At 44.0% G+C, this 6,001-nt stretch overlaps 1 protein-coding gene across 2 annotated transcripts in view; it reads right to left on the bottom strand.

The window, feature by feature from the left end:
* Positions 1-1,872, bottom strand: part of ADIPOR2 (adiponectin receptor 2) — a 110,593-nt gene extending 108,721 nt beyond the window's left edge. Inside the window, exon 1 of one of the 2 annotated variants that reach the window (XM_011967148.1) lies at positions 1,705-1,872. The gene's annotated coding sequence lies outside the window, so the exon portion shown is untranslated. Of the gene's footprint in view, positions 1-1,682 lie in introns of both variants that reach the window. The other variant, XM_011967149.1, reaches the window with a different exon arrangement.
* Between the last annotated feature and the right edge of the window lie 4,129 nt (positions 1,873-6,001).

The following is a 6,001-nucleotide window of genomic DNA, read 5'->3' as shown; positions in this document are numbered from 1 at the left end:
GCTGGGATTACCAGCGTGAGTTACCACACCAGGGCTAATAAAATGTTTATTTACAAAAGGAGACAACTGGCAGGACTTGGCCTGCAGGCTTTAAAATCTGTCAATCCCTGAAATAAAGAATAAAACAAAATTATTTTCATTTTCGGAAACAAAATGTGATTTATACTAAAAAAAAGTGCACCAGCTAAATTGATACTATTGCTAGAAAAAAACCATTTATTTATAAATTCATACAAGGAGCCTAGGGATAGAAAAAAAAAAAAAAAACTCTCTTTTAGGCTCTGGAAATCCTACTCTCATTCCTAGTGCCAAGCGAAAAGAGGAAATCTGCTAAGCAGAACAAAGTCCAGACAGGAACGTATACTGGTGGGCAGACAGTTACAATGAGAAGTTAAAAGAAATATGCCTCTCACATTTAATTTGCAATTTTTTCGAATTTCATAATTCACCAACAAGCAGCTGCCACATGTGTGTAAATCTTTACTGATGAAATAATTTCAGTTACAGATCATCACAATCGGCACTGACAACAAATTTATTAGAACGGATGAAAACATCTAGGAATTACCTAAGAGTCGTTTAAGGAGGCATAAGGGTGGCCTTTGATAAGAGGACACTTCAAACTTCGGAACTGACAAGACTTATAATCTTCCCCCAAAAAACAATGCTATGGGTAGATAGATGGTTTTTTTCTGAAGGAATTTTTAGCTTTTCATTTGGAAAAGTTTTGTAAGCAAATAAATTTAAATGTTGTGACAGATTTCTTGGTGTTTACATGGATTCTCTTGGTGAGGGGAAAGGGTAATAAAAAGTCTGCTTCTAGAACAGAAATGGGAACACCAACCAAGTCTCAGAAACCCAGAGTCAAAAAATCAAAAGACCATCTCATTTAAAAAAAAAAAAAAAAAAAGTCAACCTGCAATGAAGTCACCGTACCCCATAAAATCCCAATTGTGCATTTAAATCTTTCTATCAAAATTCACTTTTGGACCATCTTATGAAGTTGTCAAAATTTCAGAGGCAAACGTTTAAATCAAGGTCAAAAGCCAGGAGGAAAAAAGAGTTACCAGTTTCCAATCCAAACTCTCTCCGAGCCCCCTAAAAACCGACTTGTAACCCTGTTACCGGTAATTTTAAAAGAAGCGAACACTGACGGACGGGGGCTGGGGAAGCCCGGACCCACGGTCCCCAGCAGGCTGCCCGACGCGCCACCTGAGACAGGTGAGGGAACGCTCCCCGCCCCAGTCACTGCAAAGTGGTGCTAAGAGAACCCATCCCAAGCCGCCACCAAAGAAATTCCTAGAAGTGACAAACACAGAGAAGAAGAGGGGCGGGCAGATCCTCTCCGCGGGCAAGGAGCTGGGGCAACTGCACCCGAAGGTGAGCAGAGGGCAGCGGGCTCCGACCCTCCGCCGCGAGAAGCCAGGCGAGGGGGGCGGTGGGCGCCGGACTCCCCCGACAGCGGTCGCCAGGAGGGCGGCTCCAGGCCCCCACACGGCCGCCCCTCGGGCCACGGCGCGCCGGGCAGCAGGTCAGAGTTAGGGATCAAGTTGCGGGCCGGGCCGACAGCGCGCTCTCCCGCCCGCGCCAGGGACATTCGCCCCCTCAGCCCTCACCTCCCCCCGACCCCAGGCTCTCCCGCTACGCCGAGGAAACGGCGCCCACACTCCAGAGACCCTCACCAGGAGCCCGTCGCCGCCTCGCCGCGTGTCTCGGACTTCTTGGGAGCCACCGCTGAGGGGAGGGGGAAGGAGGGGGAAACGGAGGAGGGAGGGGGCCCAGCCCGGTGTAGCCGCCGCCGCTGCCGCCGCCGCGATGCCGCTTCTGGAATCGCGCTCGCGCCGCCGCGACCGCGACCGCCTCTGCCGCCGCGTCTCCCCGCCCCCACGACCGCACGTCGTCGTGACGCGCATCGCACGAGGCGGTTCGAGCCAATAAGACCACACGCCGCGCGCAGCCGCGCTGTCCTAAACCGGAAGCTGCCCCTCTGACCGCTCTAGAACCTTGGTGCATCGTGGGAGCTGTGGTTCGGCCAGGAACTTGGCGAAAACTGTACTGGGCGTTGAGGGACCGAGGAGCGTGCGCTCCTTAGGCGCCCACACAACTCCTCGGAGTTTTTTCCTCCACCGAAAAAGGAAGCAATTTGGGGCTGAGGAGGAGGGGGCCGCCCCGTCTCGCGGATGCTTTTCGCAGTCTCTCTGGATACTGGCTACACACTTGGGGCGAGAGCCAGAATTTGAGGATTTAGGCTGGATCGTGTGTCTCTGCCAAGGGCTGATAGGATGCTGAGCGTCGTCTGTGAGATTTCCGAATTAAATCCAAAAGCATTAGCCAAGTTTTGCCCAGAGCAATAGTGTTTGCCTTTTATTACCTTATTAAAGATTATGATTTATGCTCTACCACTTCTATTTTTTTAAAAACCCAGTCACTCTTAAAATACATATAATTCAGAGCGATTTTTAAAATGATGTTAATGTAATGGTATATCAGAAACGACTTAAGCACTAAATACCTGTGTCCGTTTACCCAGAATGGGTAAGTAATTTTCTACAAGTCAGCTTTACATTGAGTTCTAACTTCTTAGAAGCCAAGAACAGATTTGGTTTCATACTTATTCTATAAGAAAAGTGAATCTAAGAGTTAGTCTGCATAGAAAAATACTTCTTTACATTTAGTAAGAGGGGGATTTATCACATTCTTAAGGCGTAAATGCCTTAACTATCAAAATTCTTGTTATTGACTAAAGGAAATCCATACGATTTAGGGAAAGTCTGTGCCCACGGCTTACTGTCCTTCCCGTTGGACCACAGCAAGAGGTAACAAAGGGTGCAGGGAACAGCTGACAGGTCTTGAGGGAGCTGGGGTAGGATATATGAAGAAAAAACCAAAAATACAGAAGTCTTCATTCTGGAAATGTAAGTTTTAAAAAGTAAAGCTACTAAACTCACAAAGAACATGATTAAGATGGCAATAATACAGAACTAAGGCCCACTCATTTAAGCTTGAAAGAAAAAACTAGTAGAAATTTAAATTAGGAAATAAAGGAACCAGTTTCCTCCAAGGAGTAGTTTACATCGAAAATATATGTAATTTTTTTAAGTTTACATAATTTGTGAAAGACATAATAATAATGACTTCTATGTTCCCAGGTAAAGATATAAAGCTTTTGAGGTTGAAATCAAGGAAGACAATTGTACACCTCCTCAGCACATCAGAAACAGAATACAGGCATTTCTGGATTGCGAATTTGACCCATTATGCCAACTCACATAGAACAGAGATAAGAAGTATAAGATTCACAGGCTTAGTAAAGAGTCTATTAAAGGTGACAGAACTACAGCGAAAAAGATGATTTTTTTAAAAAAGAGATTCTTCAAAGATCTCTAATCTTTCCTGCATCCCTTTCTCTTAAAGACCGGTTTCCAGGCCAAGCGCGGTGACTCACACCTGTAATCCCAGCACTTTGGGAGGCCAAGACGGGCAGATCACTTGAGGTCAGGAGTTCAAAACCAGCCTGGCCAACATGGCGAAACCCCGTCTCTACAAAAATACAAAAAATTAGTCGGACATGGTGGCGTGTGCCTGTAATCCCAGCTACTCTGGAGGCTGAGGCAGGAGAATCACTTGAACCTGAGAGGAAGAGGTTGCAGTGAGCTGAGATCGTGCCTCTGCATTCCAGCCTGTGTGACAGAGCAAGACTCTGTCTCAAAGAAAAAAAAAAAAAGATTCTGCTTTGACAAAACGAAGGGCTTTAAGAAGCTACATCTGGAACAGTTCACCGTGTGCTGAACCAGGTAAAAGCCTTACCATTTCTCTAAAGTTTCACACCTTGTTCTCAGTCACCTTGATCCCATTCACATATCACTACTGCCAGTTCCTGATGCTCACATAGTGATGAAACAAACCACATGGTTTCCTCAAAACACCCACACCTCCTCAGCTATTGAGGATGTTGCCACAGTCCCTGACCTGAGCACCTGAGGAACATTCCCCTGATCCCCACATCCATAAGGCTGGCTTCACCCTTAACCCTTATCTAAATGTCACCGTTAAATATTCCAAAGCAGATTTTTCAGGCCCTCTCCCTGACCATACTTCAGTTACTAAACTTTATATATTGTCTTCTGATTAGCTGTCCAAAAAACAAGAAAAAGTCAGTAAGATTCTCTATCCTCCGGCATCAGCTGCGTATCTTGAGAATTTCTGTTCTCTCCATTCTTGAGGTATCACATTACTCCACAAGAGGGTAGAGCCCCTTCTACAGCACCAAAAAAAGATTCCTTTCCACCCCTATCCCACGTGCCAGTCACCAGTGACCCAACAGAACCCTGTAGCTCAACTAGTCTGATGTAGTCATCTCTGCAGTTATCAGATGTTACTGAAAAGGATGGCGCATCACTAGGTGAGTCACATTCATAATCCAGTTGTGGCTCCAGTGACACTATAGTATGTTGCTGACATGATGGACAGAGTTAAACTCCATTGTGATATCCAAGGCAATAGCCAATGAGATTTGAATATGTATCTAAGCCTTGGTAGTGCATACCTGTAGTCCCAGCTACTCCAGAGGCCAAAGCTGGAAGATCACTGGGTCCAGCAGTTCCAGGCTGCAGTGAGCTATGATGGCACCACTGCACTCCAGCCTGGGCAACAGAGTGAGACCCCATCTCTTAAAGAAAAAAAAAAAAGAGTATGTATCTAAAGCTACAAGCAAATGAACATTCAGCTTTCAATTTTTTTTTTTTTTTCATAGAGTCTCACTATGTTGCCCAGGCTAGTCTCAAACTCCTGGGCTCAAGCAATCCTCCGACCTCCCAAAGTGCTGGGATTATAGGCGTGAGCCACTGTACCTAGCCAAATTTCAAATTCTAAAAGAAAAGATACCCTAGACCCCAGTGTGAATTTAAACTTGAGTTTGAAACTGGTTTGTATTGCTTCTCTTATAGAGAAAAGATAAACTATTTCATTTATTATTTTTCTTATCAGAATCATATCTATTTTTAAGAAGGAAAAAAGAAAAATTACTTTGCCAGTGAAAACCAGAATTAATAGTGTTCTTTCAGAGACATGTGTCTGTAAGTTTAAAAAAAAAATTACAAAGGGAAATTAACAGCTTCATTATTACAAAATACTTAATACTAGCCTAAACTCTTCTTTTCAGCTCCAATATTTATCAGCTTTCAAAATATAAACATTAGAACTGAGGGGGAAATCTGGACAACATAGAAGATACACCAAAAAAAAGATAAATCAAAAGAAAAGGCAAGGAATGTCGTCAAATCAGTCCCTCTGATTGTCTCATATAGTACCCATAGAACAGTGAAATCCAGCCAGCTATTTAGGATTCAGTGGTGTTAGGTGCTTTGCAAATAGTCTAGTAATCTATCTGAGAAAATTAGAGGGAAATACATAAATATCTGTGTTCCATCTTAATTGCAATTAAACAAATCATTGATATCAAATTATTGTACTGTTTAAAACTATATTAATCAGGGCTGGGCGCGGTGGCTCACGCCTGTAATCCCAGCACTTTGGGAGGCCGAGGTAGGCGGATCACCAGGTCAGGAGATCGAGACCATCCTTGCTAACACGGTGAAACCCCATCTCTACTAAAAACACAAAAAATTAGCCGGGTATGGTGGCAGGTGCCTGTAGTCCCAGCTACTCGGGAGGCTGAGGCAGGAGAATGGCATGAACCCAGGAGGTGGAGGTTGCAGTGAGGTGAGATTGTGCCCCTGTACTCTAGCCTGGGCGGCAGAATAAAAATCCATTCACAAAAAAAAAAAAAAAAAAAAAAAACCTTCATTAACCTTGGATTTGAAAATTTATAAGCAGTGCATTTTGGAAATTTAGAGAAACATCATGACACACTAAATTCCAATTTGTGCCAAGTTGTAATCACATTTAAAACTGAAGAGAAAGACCAGTATAAACACTGCAATAATTACATAAATTACATTAGCAGCTCCTCAAACACAGGTTAAGTAACATAGCCCTGTGG

This window comes from Mandrillus leucophaeus, unplaced genomic scaffold (assembly GCF_000951045.1).
Source record: "Mandrillus leucophaeus isolate KB7577 unplaced genomic scaffold, Mleu.le_1.0 Scaffold79, whole genome shotgun sequence".
Taxonomy (NCBI): domain Eukaryota; kingdom Metazoa; phylum Chordata; class Mammalia; order Primates; family Cercopithecidae; genus Mandrillus; species Mandrillus leucophaeus.
This window is presented reverse-complemented; position numbering and strand designations above follow the sequence as displayed.